The sequence below is a fragment of the Sciurus vulgaris genome (assembly GCF_902686455.1).
Source record: "Sciurus vulgaris genome assembly, chromosome: 16".
NCBI lineage: Eukaryota > Metazoa > Chordata > Mammalia > Rodentia > Sciuridae > Sciurus > Sciurus vulgaris.
Genome location: NC_136477.1, coordinates 79,436,776 through 79,456,282, shown reverse-complemented (window position 1 = coordinate 79,456,282; position 19,507 = coordinate 79,436,776). Strand labels below are relative to the sequence as shown.

General features: G+C 35.7%; 1 long non-coding RNA gene across 1 annotated transcript in view; it reads left to right on the top strand.

The window, feature by feature from the left end:
- Positions 1-19,507, top strand: part of LOC306646876 — a 55,206-nt gene that overhangs the window by 31,659 nt on the left and 4,040 nt on the right. The window contains exons 2-3 of the long non-coding RNA XR_013759993.1: positions 6,780-6,906; positions 10,263-10,373. This is a non-coding gene — a long non-coding RNA (uncharacterized lncRNA). The remainder of the gene's footprint in view (positions 1-6,779; positions 6,907-10,262; positions 10,374-19,507) is intronic.

Genomic DNA, 19,507 nt, shown 5'->3' with positions numbered 1-19,507 from the left:
ACTCCACTTGATCATGGTGCATTATCCTTTTAATATAGTTTTGTTGGTGATTTGCCAGTATTTTGTTAAGAGCCTGCACTACAGAATGTTCTCAACAAAATATTCCATGAGGAGGAAATGAAAAACAACAATGGAGGTCAGCAAAGTGAGGAGCTACTTTAGAGAAAAACCACTCAAAGGAGAAACCAAGCCAGCTTAAAAACCAAAAATAAGCCAAATGACTGGGAATACAAATCATATCTCAATAATAACCCTGAATGCTAATGGCCTAAACTCATCAATCAAAAGATATAGACTGGCAGAATGGACTAAAAAGAAAGACCCAACAATATGCTGCCTGCAAGAGACTCATCTCATAGAAAAATACATCCACAGACTAAAGGTGAAAGGATGGGGAAAAACCTACCACTCACATGGACTCAGTAAAAAAGTGAGGGTTCCCATCCTTATATCAGATAAAGTGGACTTCAAGCCAAAGATAATCAGAAGGGATAAAGAAGGACATTTCATACTGCTTAAGGGAACCAGAAATCAGGAAGACAAAATGATAGTAACTATTTATGCCCCAAACAATGGTGCATCCCTGTACATCAAACACATCCTTCTCAATTTCAGGAATCACATAGACCACAACACAATAATTCTGGGTGACTTTAATGCACCGCTGTCACCACTAGATAAATCTTCCAAACAAAAACCAACCAAAGAAACCATAGAACTCAATAACACAATCAATAACCTAGACTTAATAGACATATATAGAATATTCCATCCATCAACGAGCAGATTCACTTTCTTCTCAGCAGCACATGGAACCTTCTCGAAAATAGGCCATATGTTATGCCACAAAGCAGCCCTGAGTAAATGCAAAAAAATAGAGATACTGCCTTGTGTTCTATCAGATCATAATGGACTGAGAGTAGAAATCAATGACAAAATAAAAAACAGAAATTACTGCAGCACCTGGAGAATAAATAATATGCTATTGAATAAAACATGATAACAAAAACATCAGGGAGAAGATAAAAAAAATTCTTAGAGGTCAATGAAAATGACGATACAACATATCAAAATCTCTTGGACACTATGTAAGCGGTACTAAGAGGAAAATTCATTGCATGGAGTACATTCCAGAAAAGAATGAAGTCAACAAATAAATGACCTAACATTACAGCTCAAAGCCCTAGAAAAAGAAAAACAGAATAATAGCAAAAGTAGTAGAAGACAGGAAATAATTAAAATCAGAGCTGAAATCAATGAAATTGAAACAAAAGAAACAATTTAAAAAATTGACAAAATTAAAAGTTGGTTCTTTGAGAAAGTAAGCAAAATAGATAAACCCTTAGCCACACTAACAAAGAGAAGAAGAAAGAAAACTCAAATTACTAAAATTTGTGATGAAAAAGGAAATATCATGACAGACACCAATGAGGTACATAACATAATGAGAAGCTACTTGGAAAAACAGTTTTCCAACAAAATAGAAACTACCGAAGACATTGACGAATTTCTAGAGACATACACTCCTCCCAAACTGAACCAGGAGGACATACACAATTTAAGCAGATCAATATCAAGCAATGAAACAGAAGAAGCCATTAAAAATCTACCATCCAAGGAAAGCCCAGGAGCAGATGAATTCTCAGCCGAATTCTACAAGACCTTCAAAGAAGAACTCATTCCAATACTTTGCAAAGTATTCCAGGAAATAGAAAAGGAAGGTACCCTACCAAACTCATTCTTTGAAGCTACTATCACCCTCATACCCAAACCAGGCAAAGACACATCAAGGAGAGAAAACTTTAGACCAACATCTTTGATGAATATAGATCCTTATCAAAATATTGGCAAACTATATCCAAAAACATATTAAGAAAATCGTGCACCACGATCAAGTGGGGTTCATCCCTGGAATGCAAGGATGGTTTAACATCCGTAAATCAAAAAATGTAATCCATCATGTCAGTAGACATAAGGATAAGAATCATATGGTCATTTCAATTGTCACAGAAAAAACGTTCAACAAAATGCAGCACCCCTTTATGCTCAAAACACTAGAAAAAGTAGGGAGAGTAGGAACATACCTGAACATTGTAAAGGCTATTTATGCTAAGTCCATGGCCAACATCATTCTTAATGGAGAAAAACAGAAACCATTCCCTTTAAAAATGGGAACAAGACAGGGATGTCCTCTTTCACCACTTCTATTCAAAATTGTCCTCAAAACTCTAGCCAGAGCCGTTAGACAGACCAAAGAAATTAAAGGGATATGAATAGGAAAAGAGGAACTTAAGCTTTCACTATTTGCTGATGACATGATTCTATATTTAGAGTATCCAAATAACTCCTCCAGAAAACTTCTAGACCTCATCAATGAATTCAGCAAAATAGCAGGCTATAAAATCAACACACATAAATCTAAAGCATTTTTATACACAAGCAACAAACAGCTGAAAAGGAAATGAGGAAAAGAACTCCATTTTCAATAGCCTCAAAAAAAAAAAAAATAAAATACTTGGAACTCAATCTAACCAAAGTGGTAAAAGATCTGTTCAATGAAAACTACAAAACATTGAAGAAAGAAATTGAGGAAGACCTTAGAAGATGGAAAGATCTCCCATGTTCTTGGATGGGCAGAATTAATATTGTCAAAATGGCCATACTACCAAAAGTGCTATACAGATTCAATCCAATTCCAATTAAAATCCCAAAGACGTACCTTACAGAAATAGAGCAAGCAATCATGAAATTCATCTGGAAGAATAAGAAACCCAGAATAGCTAACGCAATCCTCAGTAGAAAGAGCAAAGCGGGGGGTATCACAATGCCAGTACTTCAACTATACTACAAAGCAATAGAAACAAAAACGGCATGGTATTGGCACCAAAATAGACAGGTAGATCAATGGTACAGAATAGAGGACATGGACACAAACCCAAATAAATACAATTTTCTAATACTAGACAAAGGTGCCAAAAATATGCAATGGAGAAAAGAAAGCCTCTTCAACAAATGGTGCTGGGAAAACTGGAAATCCATATGCAACAGAATGAAACTAAACCCTATCTCTCACCCTGCACAAAAATCAACTCACAATGGATCAAGGATCCTGAAATCAGACCAGAGACCCTGCATCTTATAGAAGAAAAAGTAGGTCCACATCTTCACCTTGTTGGCTTAGGATCAGATTTCCTTAACAGGACTCCCATAGCACAAGAAATAAAAGCAAGAATCAATAACTGGGATAGATTCAAACTAAATAGCTTTCTCTCAGCAAAGGAAACTATCAGCAAAGCGAAGAGAGAGTCTACAGAATGGGAGAAAATCTTTGCCAGTCATCCTTCAGATAGAGCACTAATTTCCAGAATATATAAAGAACTCAAAAAACTCTACACCAAGAATACAAATAACCCAATCAACAAATGGGCTAAGGAAACGAACAGACACTTCACAGAAGAAGGTCTACAAGCAATCAACAAACATATGAAAAAATGTTCACCATCTTTAGTAATAAGAGAAATGCAAATCAAAACTACACTATGATTCCATCTCACCTCAAATAGAATGGCGATTATCAAGAACATAAGCAACAATAGGTGTTGGTGAGGATGTGGGGAAAAAGGTACACTCATACATTGCTGCTGGGGCTGCAAATTAGTGCAGCCACTCTGGAAAGCAGTGTGGAGATTCCTAAGAAAACTTGGAAAAATTGACCCAGCTATCCCACGCCTCAGCCTATACCCAAAGGACTTAAAATCAGCATACTACAAAGATACAGCCACATCAATGTTCATAGCTGCTCAATTCACAATAGCCAGACTGTGAAACCAACCTAGATGTCCTTCAATTGATGAATGGATAAAGAAACTGTGGCATATATATACAATGAAATATTACTGAGCTATAAAGAATGATAAAATTATACATTTGCAGGCAAATTGATGAAACTGGAGAATATCATACTAAGTGAGATAAGCCAATCTCAAAAATTCAAAAGATGGATGATATCACTGATAATTGGATGATGACACATAATGAGAGGTGGGAACAGGGCAAGAATGGAGGAAGGAGGGACTATATAGAGGTAAAAGGGGTGGGAGGGGTGAGGGTGAAAGAAAAAGTAACAGAATGAATCAAACCTCATTACCCTATGTGAATGTATGATTATGCAAATGGTATGCTGTTAGTCCATGTACAAATAGAAACAACATGTATCCCATTTGTTTACAATAAAAATAAATTTAAGAAAATAAAAAAGAGGTCTCTACAATAAAAACTACAGAACATTAAGAAAGAAATTGTGGAAAAGCTTAGAAGATGGAAACATCTCCCATGTTTTTGGATAGGAGAATCACTATAGTCAAAATGACTTCACTACCAAAAGTGCTATACACAATTCAAGGAAATCCTCATCAAAATTTCTATGAGGGCTGGAGATATAGCTCAGTTGGTATAATGCTTCCCTTTTAAGCACAAGGCCCTGAGTTCAATACCCAGGATCACAAAAAAAAAAAAAAAAAAAAATTCTAAGATGTCTTCAGAGAAAAGAGGAAGTCATGAAATTTATTAGTAAAAATAGAGGCCCAGAATAGCTAAAAAATTCTTGGCAAGGAGTACAAAGCCTGAAACATCACAATACCAGGCCTTAGAGTATACTGCAGAGGTATGGTAACAAAAAAAAAAAAAAAAAAAAAAAAAAAAAACATAGTATTGGCACCAATGTGGGAAAGAAAGCCAATTGAACTGAATAGAAGACACAGAAAAACTCACATAAATACAGTTACCTCATGTTAAACAAAGGTGCTTAAATCCACACTGGAGAAAAGATAGCCTCTTCAACAAATGTTGCTGGTAAAATGCAAGTCCACATGTAATAGAATGAAAATTAATTTCTATTTCTCACCCTACACAAAAATCAACTCTCAGTAGATCAAAGACCTAGAAATTTTACCAGAATTCTTGTACCTGCTAGAAGAAAATGTAGACCCAGCATTCCAACATATTGGCACAGGAACCGCTTTCTTCACAGCAAAAGAAATGATCAATAGCATGAAGAGAGAACCTACAGAATGAGAGAAAATCTTTCCTACCTGCATATGTTGTTAATGGCTAGGACAAGCAAAGAATTCAGAAAGCTTAACACCTAAAAAAATTTTTTTTAAAAAATTAACAAAGTAGTAAAATAAACTGAAACTGAAGAGGTCCCTCCCAAAAGAATAAATATGATCAACAAATATGTGAAAAAAATGTTCAACATCTCTAGATATTAGATAAAAAATTAAAACTACTCAGATTCCATCACACTGCAGTCAGAATGGCAAATATCAAGAATACTAGTAACAATATTCATGAGGATGTGGGGAAAATGGAATGGTCATGCATTGTTGGTGGGATTGCAGATTGTTTCAACCCCTCTGAAAAGCAGTATGGAGATTCCTCAAAGAATGGAACCATGATTTAACCCAATTATCTCACTCCTCAGTATATATCCAAAGGATTTAAAATCAGCATACTATAGTGAAACAGCACATTAATGTTTATAGGAGCATAATGAAACCAGCCTAGATGTCCTTCAACAGATCTATGGATAAGAAATTGTGGTACATATACACAATGGAATATTAATCCACCATAAAGAAGAATGACTTTATGATTTTTGCAGGGAAAAGATGAATCTGGAGAATAATATGCTAAGTGAAATAAGGCAATCCCCAAAATCCAAAGGTGGAGTATTTTTGCTGATTATGTGAAAGATAAACCACATAAAGTGGGGGAGGATAAGAAGAGTTTAGTAAAGTAGACAATGCTGAACAAAAGGAGGAAATGGGATAGAATTAGGAAAGAGAATAAATCAGGCATAATTTTTCTATGTACACATATAAAAAATATCTTAGTGAATCCCACCATCATGCCCACCTACAAAAATAGGATGCTAATTAGACTAAGACATATCTCTTGCTTGTATAATTTCATCAAAATAAATTCTACTTCCATGTAGAACTTAGAACCAATATTTAAAAAAAAAGTTCTTTGAAAATCTAAGTATTATTCTCTTATAAAGATCATATAATATACACATGTATCAAAACTTTTAATTGCATGAATATGTGTAATTTTTATATTTTGAAAATAAATTTGAATTAAAAAATAAAACAAAACAAAATCCAAACAGGATTGTTGTTGATATTTGGTATTTTAATAGCATATATAAAATACCATAAAATATTTGAACTCAAATTCACTAGTAAATGTTTCCTTTAGTGGTCTACCTTATTGCACTTCAAAATTTTATCTTATGCTACTGAAATTGAAATCACTAGAGAGCTTGTAACATATTCAGAAAACCCAACTCCATCCCAGAACTACTAAATCAGATTTTACATTTTAATGAATACCTGATTCATTGTTATATAATTCAAATTTGAGAATTCCCTTTCTTAATCACCATAACTTTCTACTATGAGAGATATATGCAGTTTAGGTAGATAATATCACTGTGTTTAAAAATGTCTTAATAAAGTCATCACCTACATGAGGGTCTTTTTTAAAATTTATTTTGATTCATTGTACACAAATGGGGTACAATTGTTTTTTCTCTGGTTGCACACAAAGTAGAGTCACACCTTTTGTGTAATCATAGATGTATATAGGGTAATGAATTTTGTCTCATTCTGTTATTTTTCCTTTACCCCACCATATGAGGGTCTTTCTAACTCTCATTTCAAACACTGAGTGATCATGTGGTCAATGTGCTATTTATTTACCTATATCTATTTCAGGAACTGTTGACATTCAGGGATGTGACTGTTGATTTCACTGAAGAGGAGTGGGAATGCCTGGAGCCTGCTCAGAAAAATTTACATAGAAATGTGATGTTAGAGAACTACAGAAACTTGGTCTTCCTGGGTAAGCATAACTTTCCTTACAAATTCTTAATATATTATTATTATTTAATTTACTTCCGCTTCAGAATATCTTCTGGGAACTTCTCTGTAAGAATGAGTTTCATACTTGTGTTTTCAAGAAAAAAGGGCATTTTTGGTACTGATAAAATGTTAATGACATTCTTTTTAGTCTTTAATCTCTCCCTTTCTTGATGTGTTATATATCCTTCACTTTAGATAACTGGTGCATAAAATAATTCAGTGATGTGAAATATTGTGGCCTATACAAAGCAGTGGTTCCAGTTGACAGACCCAAAGGTCAAGGAGAAAGCCAAACTTCAAAATGTTGATGGAGAAGTTATGTAGCAGAAAAGATTTTTCAGAAATTTAGGTTTATTTCTCATTATCATTGAACATGTACTGCCCTATTTTTATCATGTTTTCAAATTCTTTAAAGTTTCCTTTTTTTCTCCAATGATGTGCCAGTTCATTCAAATAAAACACCAAAACACCCCTTTGTTTGAGAATGTCAGCATGATCTAAAAGATCTTCCATTATTTGTGGGTCTCTAGGAAATCTGGTCACATTTTTGGAGAAATCTAGGTCAAACCTCTGTAATAAATTAATATCATAAAACAATTTATATAATATTACTTATGTATTTATTCATTAAAATTCCCTTATCAGAAATCTTTGTGAAAACTTATAATGGATTTTCTGTGAAATAAAATTCAAGATTCACAATGAATTCTCTTTGGAGTCTATAGTCACAGTTGCAAATTGTAGTAATGTTAAAGGGCTTATAAAATAATACATCTGTCTTTATATATAATTTTGTTGGTTAAGTTTTCTTTTTCTTTTTTCTTTCAGAGTAGATTTCATGTTGTAGAGTAAGTTTTCTCACATCACTTAATTCTGTTTTTGTTTAATCTATATTTTATAATTAGATGGCAATTTTCCTTACTTCACAAATTAGAACAATGTAAGTTGAAATTAAGATATGCATGATCCTTATTTCTATTGCCAAAATTATATGTGGTTTTACTTACCTGTGTAAATATTACACCTTTTTAAATGACTTTTGTATTTTTTCTGGATTGGTTTTGCATCCCACCTATGTACATAGTAATGTAAATTTTCTGTATGGTAATGTAATGGGGATAGAATCCAGGGTGCTGTAATAATAAACTACATCTCCAGCCCCTTTCTATTTATATTTGGAGAGAGGTTCTCACTAAGTTATTGAGGATGGCCTTGAAATTGCAGTCTTTCTGCCTCAGAATTCTTAGTAGTGGTATTACATGCATATCCTTTATCTACATATTCATGAGTTTGTTCTCATTTATAGGGTGAAAACCATAGCCCTTTAAAGTAGTTTTCAAACACTTTTAAAATTCTTTTTATCTTTTTTGTGTTGTTTTAAATTTTTAATTCTGATCAAAACCACAAAAGTTGCTTTCTCTAACATATCAAATATAGTGTTCAGTAATGTAAATTCAAATTGTTATGTAACATATCTGTAGAAAGTTTACCACTCAAAAATCAGTAAATCAATTCCTGTGTAAATAAAGGTTCATTTCTGCTCCCAGCACTTATGTAATTCTCATTTCTGTTCAGAAAGCTTTCTGTGTGTTTTTTGTTTGTTTGTTTGTTTGTTTTGTTTAGGTATCTTATAGGAGAAGAATTCTGCCATGGTCTTGTTTTTGATAGACTTATTTCAGTTAATATAATGAACTGTACATTTATATTGAATATAGATTTTTCAAAAATGCATAACTTTTAATTTAAAAATATTCTGTAGATTCTATATTCCAAATTGCCTCCTCCACTCATTTCAAGGAATATTTGATTTGATTCCTCATAGCAGCTCTGTTGAATAATACTGTAACAAATACTGATGTGGAAATATATCACAATTTGCTATGTATGTAAGGGCTTATTACACTCAGAATTCAATATGCTTATCTTTCTAACTTGAGGTCAGTATTACCTATTGAATATTGTGAATTTTAATGTTTTTAAGTTATGAGAGTTTACTTTCCCAATTGTATATTTTGAATATGTTTGAGATATTCATACAATTTTGAGATTCCATAAAATTGCTAGACTATGTTTTTCTTTTTCTTTTTTTTTTTTTGTAAAAAATAACATTGAAAGTTTGATAGATATTTACATGGAGTCTCTTGATAACTTTGAAGTTACAAAGGTCTTTTAATTTTATCTTTTGGTGGCACATGCCTGTAATCCCAGTAGCTCAGGAAGTGGAGGCAGGAGAATCATGGGTTCAAAGTCAGCCTCATCAAAAGTGAGTCACTGGGGCTGGGGAGATAGCTCAGTTGGTAAAGTGCTCGCCTTGCAAGCACAGGGCCCAGGGTTCAATCTCCAGCACCGCAAAAAAAAAAAAAAATGAGTCACTAAGCAACTCAGTGAGACCCTGCCTCTAAATAAAATACAAAATAAGGCTGGGGATGTGACTCAATGACTGAGTGCCCCGAGTTCAATCCCCATTACAAAAAAAAAAAAAAAAATTGAATTCTGGAACAAGACAATGTTCAAGAATATTCGTGGAATTTTGAGCATCACTTCTACTTTTGATTTCTACTGGTATTCTATAATTTTTACAAAATAATTTAAATATTTTTATATGTATAAACCTTTGTTTTGTTTCTTACCAGTTAGTCTGTCCAGTTTAATATTCCATTTGCTACTGAGGACATTTAGTATATAAATCAAATTGGCTTAAATTATTATTTGTAATCTTCTGTTTTGTGATAACCATTTTGTTTGACTTTTTCTTTACAGTAAGTTTGAATTGGTGTCTCCTAGTATTATAGCATTTCTTTTTATATATGTATTTACTTTTCTCAAACTTACCTTTTTATATCTGGGAAGTATGATGTGAGTTGAAATGTAACTATTCTTATTGAATTATTTTAAGGTAAGGTACGTTTATCTTTATATAATATTCTACTTTGCCTCTTTTCTAAGTTTTTTAATTTAAAATATGTTTTATCTCATATAACTTCACATTTTAAACTGTTTTCTATAGAGGTTCAGGTTATGCAAAAGTATTGAGAAGTATAAGACTTTAAGTGAAAACACCCTTTGGGTGATAAATGCCCTCTGCTTTCCTCACTTAGGAATATTCTGCAATTCCTCTCTCCTTTAGCCTTTATAAAAATATTTGGTACTAGTTGACTCTGAGAAGCAAACAAGTTATATGATCTACACATGCATATATATAACTGCACCAATGTAACCTGATGTAACTCTGGAGTAGTTAATGAAACAAAAGTGGCTCTCCCATGTGGGATCCATTTCATGCTATAGGTCATCCTGTCTGCTTGCCTCTTTATTTTCTTACCTTTACCCTTGCAGTTCATGTCCTAAACAGGAATGCTTCTGGATGTATTGATGGGAGAAGGGGTAGCTTGCCACCTGGAATAGGCTTTGACATGAATCTCTTATCAACTGGTACAGATCCCACTGGTAAGTTATGGGAAATTCCCTGTCTGATCCTCAATGTCATCATTGGTGCAGAGACATGTTTGGATAGTCCTAAGATGGTGGCTGGTGTTGGGGAAAGAGGTGGCACATAATTAGTGTTAACATGGTGTGATCTACCTTTGCCTAATTAGTTAATGTCTCCTTTGTGCTAGTGGTCAACAGATGTTCCTTATTCTTTCTTGATTGGTACCATGGGGTGTACTTCAATTGTGCTAATCCTAAGCTGATTGGCTACCTGAGGTATTCAAAACATTCTCTTCACCTCAGAGGAGAATTCCTCTAGGTGACAGGTTGCAGATTGCAGAATGAAGGAATTCCTCTAGGTTGCAGGATGCAGATTGCAGATCGCAGAATGGAGAACTAAGAACGTACCCCTAAGAAGCACCTCTGATAGCATGCACCTCTAGCACGCACCTCTAGGACACGCCTTTAGCATGCACCTTTAGGATGCAGGATGTAGGACGCACCTCTAAGAAGCAGCAGCAGAACTCTAAGAAGTAGCATCTCTGAAAGTGTAGCCTCTCTGATAAGCGTAGCATCTCTTCCTCTAAGCAAAGCCTCTCTCTCTCCTAAGCAAAGCCTTTTCTTTCTCTCAAAGCCTCTCTTCCTCTAAAATCAAGCAAGCCTCTCTTCTTCTATAAGCTAGGGAACAAGCAAGGAAGCAGCTCAGGAATAGAAGTAGTTTATTTCCAGTCCACCTCCGATAAATACCCACGAGATTGTTGCTGCAGGTGGTAACAAATATCCGTGGGATTATTGCTGCAGGTGGCAACAAATGGTGGCCTGTACAGGGAAAGGGAAATTGGCACAGTGGGGAAACTGAGGAACCTGACAGGAATAGGGCGAGGGAAAGTAGGAACCTCGCAGGAATAGGGTGAGGGAAAGTAGGAGCCTCATGGAAGTCTCTGGTCAGAGCGGTTTAAGGATGAGGGATAGTAAGAAAAAATGGGGTCAGAAATTTCAAAGACCCAAATGATTAAGGTTAAAAAAGATGTAGTAAAAGGTAATGACATGATGGTGAAGGAGCTCTGGAGTGCATGTATTTTTTATTGTTTGTATGTTTGTACTACTGTTAGTGTGGTCTTTGTTCGTCCTGTATCAAACTTATTTAGCAGCATAAGATGGGTTCGGAAATATCACGGAATCAGTCTGAAAGGATAATTCAAAAAGGCATAAAAAATATATTACAAGAAGGAGAAGTGCTAGAAGAGATTGAGAAAGAGGTTAGCTGCAGTAGCCAAGAGCAGGAAGGAGGTTCTGAGGAGGAAGGAGATACAGAGGAGGAACTAGAAAATAAGTGAGTTAACATTGAAAAGTTGCTAAAGGTCAAAAAAAACACAACAGTGAAGGAAACCACTGGACAATCATATATTCAAACTCTAGTAATAATAAGCCCAGGGTTTATAGAGGAAAGGCTGCTCAAGGTGTCACAATGGGAAAAAGAACATAGTGACTTAGAAAACAATTACTCAGAACAAGGGAAAAAAGTATGAAAGAGCTAAATATAATACAAAGAACCCCAAAAAGGAATAACTAAGTGGTAGTGAAAGCTTAACAAGGGAAAAAGGTAGGAGAGAACTGCATATAATACAAAGAACCCCAAAATTTGTGGAACCTGCCTGTATTTGAGGACCAAAATAGAGATACCATCAACCATTAGAAAAACTTTAAAGAGGCAGTTAAGACTGATTGGAAACAGCTATGCAGAGCAGTGTTATCTGGAGGACAATATCTGAATTGGAGAGCTCAGTGGCAGGAAATAGCTGTTGAAACTGCTTGCAGAAATGCAGTAGCAAGGTTTCCTGGTAGAAATGTTGATATGCTAATAGGAGAAGGCCAATATGCTTCAATAAACACACAAAATCAATATGATCCTGGAGTGTATGTACAGATATACACAGCAGCAAAGAGACAATGCCCTAACAAAAGACAAGAGATGACTACAGTAAAATCTGTTACAGTTCGTGCCCCAGGTCTTTGCCCAAAGTGCAGAAAAAGAAAACATTGGGCTAATGAGTGCAGATTAGTTACTGATGTTGAGGGCAAGATTTTACAAAATCATTTAAAAAATGGAGCACAGGGCCCGCAAATGTACAGAACTTTAGAGGGGAGCAATGTCAAATTCAGATGGTTCCTCGTCATAATCCTTTCTACCTGTAAAAAACAACCTATTTCTAAGGCCCTGAATGTTTCTTCTAATGGTACTGCTGCAGTAATTATTCACCAAGATACTATCATACATCTCAAAAATCGGCTTAATTGGTGGAAATGGAAGCAGCTGTCATAGCCCTTGTAGAGTTTAAGGAGCAACAGATCTTTTTGCTGATAGTGATTGCATCGCTCAGGTGATTCCCAGATTGGAGTGGCCAGACCTGTGGCCCCTCGTACTCCAGCATTCAAATTGTTTTTGCAGGTGCAGGGGCTTTTGTGGGAGCATGGGGAGCCCTTGTTTGTTGGACATATTAGAGCTTACACCAACTTGCCTGGTCCTTTACATGAGGGTAATCATGGGGCTGATTTGGCCACTCAGATGGTTTTCATCTTTTCTTCAGTAAAGCAAGCTGCTTGTTTTCATTCTATGTAACACATTCTCTAGTCCCTCATGTTGGTAAAAGGCTTTTTGCCTAGTCATTTATGACAAATGGATGCTACACATGTCCCCAGTTTTGGGAAACTTAGATTTATTCATATGTCTGTTGTGTTAGCATTTTACTGCATGTGTAAGATGTGCCTACACCAACAAAGGGATAAGATTATTGTAAATGCACTTGCTGCCTTAGAAGCCGGAACTGCTTGGTTGTCTCAAATGGACAGCTGGTAGTCAAAGACAGGGAAGTCTTGTGTGGCTGACATATCAACCTAAGACAGGAGCCAAGACGATAAGTTTCTTGGTTATCCGATGATGGGTAAGAATGTCACTAGGACATGTACACACCTAAGACAGGCACAGTTGATCCAGATGTAGTGATAGCTATCACGCATCCATTACTTTTCTTCACCTTTTTAAAACTAAAAAGGGGGATATGCAGAGACATGTTTGGATAGCCCTAAGATGGTGGCTGGTGTTGAGCCAAGAGGTGGCACAATTAGTGTTAATTAGTGTTAACATGGTGTGATCTACCTTTGCCTAATTAGTTAATGTCTCCTTTGTGCTAGTGGTCAACAGATGTTCCTTATTCTTTCTTGACTGGTTCCGTGGGGTGTACTTCAATTGTGCTAATCCTAAGATGATTGGCTGCCATAGGTATATAAGACATTCTCTTCACCTCAGAGGAGAATTCCTCTAGGTCACAGGTTGCAGATCCCAAATGAAGGAATTCCTCTAGGTCGCGGGACGCAGATTGCAGATCACAGAACAGAGAACTAAGAATGCACCACTAAGAAGCACCTCTGATAGCATGCACCTCTAGCACACACCTTTAGTACGCAGAATGTAGGATGCACCTCTAAGAAGCAGCAGCAGAACTCTAAGAAGTAGCATCTCTGAAAGTGTAGCCTCACTGATAAGTGTAGCATCTCTTCCTCTAAGCAAAGCCTCTCTCTCTCCTAAGCAAAGACTTTCTTCCTCTCAAAGCCTCTCTTCCTCTAAAATCAAGCAAGCCTCTCTTCCTCTATAAGCTAGGGAACAAGCAAGCAAGCAAGGAAGCAGCTCAGGAATAGAAGTAGTTTATTTTCAGTCCACCTCCGATAAATACCCGTGAGATTGTTGCTGCAGGTGGTAACAAATATCCGCAGCAACACATTGGAGTGAACTTTCTTATTTGCTTTGTGAGGCTAAACATACTGTAACTGATGCTGATTTTGCCACTTTGCTCTCTGAAATAGATTCTTCCTGTCCATAGTATTTGGAGCACTGATCGTTAAGACCCAAATATTGGGAAAATTTAGGTAAAAAGCTGCATGAGTGACTGTGGGCTCCTATACCTGTGTTACAAGCTTGGTATTAGTGTCATGATGCTATCTCAAAAATAGCCTTGACAGTGCTGCCAACTTCTCTGGTAGTCTCTGTGACTGAAGTTTTTCCTTCTCCTTCCCTTCTTCCTCCTTCTCCTCCCCCAGTCTGGTCTCATTTATCTGAATGTCTCAGGCAGACAGCTGCTGAGTGAGAAACTCACACACTGACAGTTTGATTAGATTAAAATGATGCTAAATATCCAAAATATGAACAATTGCTTTTTACTGTGTTTAAATAATTAAGAAGGATAGTGTTGGAGAGTGGAATTAATAGTAATTTCATGCTCAGTATGATATAGGGGCTGGGAATGGGTTGTGCCTTGGTTCCCAGTGATTGGAAAGCATTGGTGAAGATGGTTACTTCTCCTGCCCAAAATATTGTTTCCACAAGAATACTCTAATTTATCCCATGTTCAAGCTTAGGATAATGTTCAGGGAAATGCCAATATTTATTATGATGACTCATTTGGCATGGGTCAAAGAGGGACATTATAACAACAAACTCAGTTGCCTGTAGCCACCATTGCCCAAATTAGAACCTTAGTTTGTAAAGCATGGAGAAAGGATCCCAGACACTCAGGATCCTTCCAAGTCCTTTGTTGTAATTCAAAAAGCCTCAGAGGAGCCTTTTATTAATTTTGTTACCTGTTTGACTAAAGCTATCAAAAGACAAATATACAATTTGGAGTCTGCCAATATTCTGACGACACAATTATCTTACAGAAGTGTCAACCAAGATTGAAAAGAACTGGTGAAATCTCTTTACCATAAAGTGCTTTCTGATTTAATAAAGGCATGTCAGAATGTTGGAACTGAAACTCACCAAGTGACTTTACTGGCCACTGCTTTAATTCCCCCAATGATAAATTTTGCTACAATTATAAAAATCCTAGCCATCTTCAAAATATTTGTAAGAGAAAAAAAAAAAAAAGGGACACAAAAGTGGCCTAATAAAAAATGTCAATCTGTCATAAAGGATTTCATTGGGCCAAATCAATACAGATCTAAAACAGACATGTCAGGAAACCTAATTATGGGTCTCCCCCTGACCCAGGATGAAAGGACAGGGAACCCTTTTCACCTGCCGTTGCATGTCTCCTTCACAAATGTTTCTGATTCAACAAAAGCTCCATCCACAAATCCTTTCATGCCACTAGAGGGAGTTTTGGGATAGATTTGATTATTACTGAGGATGCTCAAATATGTCTCCCTGAGGAAGTTTGTAAAATTGCTACCCAAATTCAAGGACCTCTACTCAAAGATTAATTTTGCCCTGCTCCCACAGTATTAAAGGAAGAAAATTTATAATTACTGGATTAATTTATTCTGAGTATACTGTTATACCATACATTCAGGTTTGCCCTTGAATCACCCCAAAATATCCTCCATCACTCAATTAATTGTGATTCCTTATATTACTGCCTAACACCTAAATAAAAGATAAAATGCAGGATTTGGTTCTACCATCATTGGAACATGTTTACCTATTACTGAAAATGGACCAAAGTTAACCCTGTGTTTAAATGAGCAACTAATTACAGGGTTACTGGACACCAGTACGGATGTTACAGTTATACCCCTTTCAATATGATGTTGTGAATGGCCCTTATAAAGGGCCAACCCAGTTTAGAGCATAGGAGACAATAATGAAGAGGTATCTAAAAGGTGTCTATGGTTGTGATGTTCTGCCCTTTCCAACCCACACCATATTATTACTCACGTACAACAGTACATTGTGGCAGTTCTGTTTCCTGTGTGGGGTAGAGACATCTTACACAAGTTACAAATGTTTGCTGAATTACCTTTTCTGTAGGGTCCTCTGTAGTTCTTACCACGTTGCCATTAAAATGGAATGTCACCACTCCTGTCTGAGTGAAACAATGGCCATTGTCTAAGAAAAAGGTGGCAGCTGCTGAGGCCCTTATTCAAGAGTAGTTACAGTTGGGACATATTGAACCTTCTACCAGTCCATGGAATATGCCCATATTTATCATAAAGGAAGAAATCAGGGAAATAAAAATTATTACAAGATTTAAGAGAAATTATACAACTGATGAGTTCACTTCAATGTGGATTGCCTAACCCTAATCTAATCCCTCAGGATTTTTCCTTATGTGTAATAGATCTAAAAGACTGTATTTTTCTATTTCTCTCTTTTACATGCTGTGGAATTGCAAAATTTCTTCCATCAAAATGCTCACTTTTTAACAAAACCTTTTCAGTTTCCTCTCAACAGGCCCATTTAATCATTAATAGTCGCTCTCATTTGTACACAGTTTTGTTTTCCTACTTGGGAAACTGTAAACCCTTGAGGTTTACATTCTAATGCCCATTGGCATATGAATGTAACTCATTTTCCTCCCTTCCACCTCATTCTTTCTTACATGTTTCTTAGATACATTCTCAGGCCTTATATGAGCCAGTGCACATTGTTCAGAGAAGGTCTCAGTCTGTCTCTCTTATTTGTTCCTCTGCAATGCCAACATGGGTAAATCACATAATTTAAAAACTGAAAATGCCCCTGATTATACTTTTAGTGCATTTGCTCAATTTTGTAATCAGTGGAATATAATTCCAACCCATGGAATTCTCCACAATCCTACGAGACAGGCCTTAGTTGAATGTACACACTGTATGCTTAAAATGTGTCTTTTAAAACAAAAACAAAAATGGGAATTAGCCTCACTCATGTCAATATTACCTGGTTCAAAATGAATGCTCTTAATGTACAATATGAAGATAATACACATCATTGTTCCTGTGCCTTGGACAGATACTTAACCCCTAATATACCAATACCAAAGATATATGTAAACTATTGAGGTCTGCCCCCTTGCACCCTTGATTACATGGGGGAAAGGATATGCTGCTATTCTTACTCCTACAGGTTCTTCCTGAATTCCTACGAGTTCTGTCAATCATCATGAGTTGACATTAAGAACTTCACAATCTGATTCTCGATTTTCATTTGATCATGGATGATGAAAGATTCTGATTCAAAAAAGGAAGCTTCAATAAGAACAAGAAACCCAAGGGGCCCCAAGACTTCTAATCATCTAGTGACTTGGGAAAATATAAAAAGTTTAAAAACATCTGCCCAAAAATTGTTAGCCCAGATGTGTTTAGAATGTACCCCAGAAAATTTGGTTACAGTTCTGTTTGCAAAACTTACCCCAAATTCCACAACTCTCATGACTATGATTGTGTTATTTTTTTGTTGTATCCCTGTTGGTGGTGCCACTGTACAGAAAACTGTTTCACTTTGGCTTCTTGTACTCATTATAATATTTGGGTCTGCTTATTGGAAATTGTTATTTCTTCCAAAATTTGTATCCATCAAGTTGTTCTTGATTATAGGGTTGCTATTGATTATTTGCTATTGTTATATCATAAGGGATGCCATGAATTTAATAATATGTGTTGTTTGAATTTAACTCATCATAGTAACCCCATTCAGAAAGAATAGGATGATTTTAAAGACATTGTAAGGAAGGTGCAGCAAGATAATGGAGGTTGAGATTTATTAAAGTGGTTAGCCTTATGACTACCAAATTTTACATGAATTGAGCAACTTTTCATTGGAGGATGTTTACTGGTATTTCTCTTATTTTGCTGTGCTTGTTTTTGCCATTATTTGCCTTACTTTCTCCCTCCACCCTCTTTAAACAAAAGACAAATCGTGTCTATTCAAAAGGCCAAACAAAACATAAAAGGGGAGTTGTAGAGGTTCAGGCCATAGAAAAGTACAGAGGAGCATAAACATTTGAGTGAGCACACTCCTCAGGTAATAAAGGCCTTCTGTTTTCCTGACTTAGGAACATTCTGCAGCTCCTCTCTCTAGCCATTATAAAAACATTTGGTACTAGTGGACTCTGAGAAGCAAATAAGTTATATGACCTGTACATATGCAAAGCTAACTACACTATTGTAACCTGATATAACCCTGGAGTAGCTAATAAAACAAAACCGGTTTTCTCACATGGGAGCCATTTCATGCTGTATGCTGTCCTGTGTGCTTGCCTCTCAGTCTGCTCACCTTTACCCTTATAGTTTTCTGTATCAAAATTTGACCATGCTAACTTTCTTTTGGCCAGTTTTGTATGTAATATTCTTACATTCTTTTGTTTTCATTCTACTTTTTTCCTTATATTTAGAGTTTCCTGTATATTACATACAGTTGCATTTCTTTTAGATTTGTTATTTTTCTGTTTTAAATATTTTGTGTGCTTTCCTACATATACATGACAGCAGAATGTATTTTGACATATTATCCATACAAAGAATATAACTTCTCATTCTGTGGTTGTACACAGTGTGGAGTTACACTGGTTGTGTATTCATTTATGAACATAAGAAATTTATGTCTGATTCATTCTATTGTCTTATTTCCATTCTCCCTCCCTTTCCTTTATTCTCTTTTGTCTAATCCAATGAACTTTTATTTTTCCCTTCTCCACCATATTGTGTGTTTGCATCCACATATCAGAGAGAACATTCAATCTTATGAAGTAATATTTTGCTACCTCTACATGTAGCATACACTGAGCATTTCTAATCATCTAGATAGACTATATGATTCAATTAAGGACTCAATTTGTTTACTATGTACCTGATGGTCTTGAATAAACTGCACATATGTAACAATAGCTATAATTTAAAAATTTCTTCAAAATATGAAAATTATGGCCCTTCATCAATGCAATGTGCTATAATGCTCAAATTTTAGGAAGACAATCCTTCCTTAGAATTTTAGCACAAAACCTACAAATTTTGTTTACCAGCTTATATTTTAGTCATAAACCGGCATCCTCTTGAAAACCTCTCAAAATCTAGAAAAACTAAATGTATATTAGGAATCATTTGTCTTTTATGCACACTAAATACACAGCAAAATGAAATGAAATGCTTAGACATAAGTACAATGGTTACTCTTGCCTCATTGTAAGCACACTGATATGTTGATCCAGAAAACCAGCACACAGTGTATATTACTCAATAGGAGGTTTGGCTACTGCCCCCCTGAAAAAAATTTCATAGATATTTAAATTAAAAAATGGCAAGATGTGTTGTAATTTACCACTTCTACCTTTTGCATACATCAAGCACTTTAAAACATCTAGAAAGTCCAGATATTTCAGTAAAAGTAGTTAGCATTGTCAAAT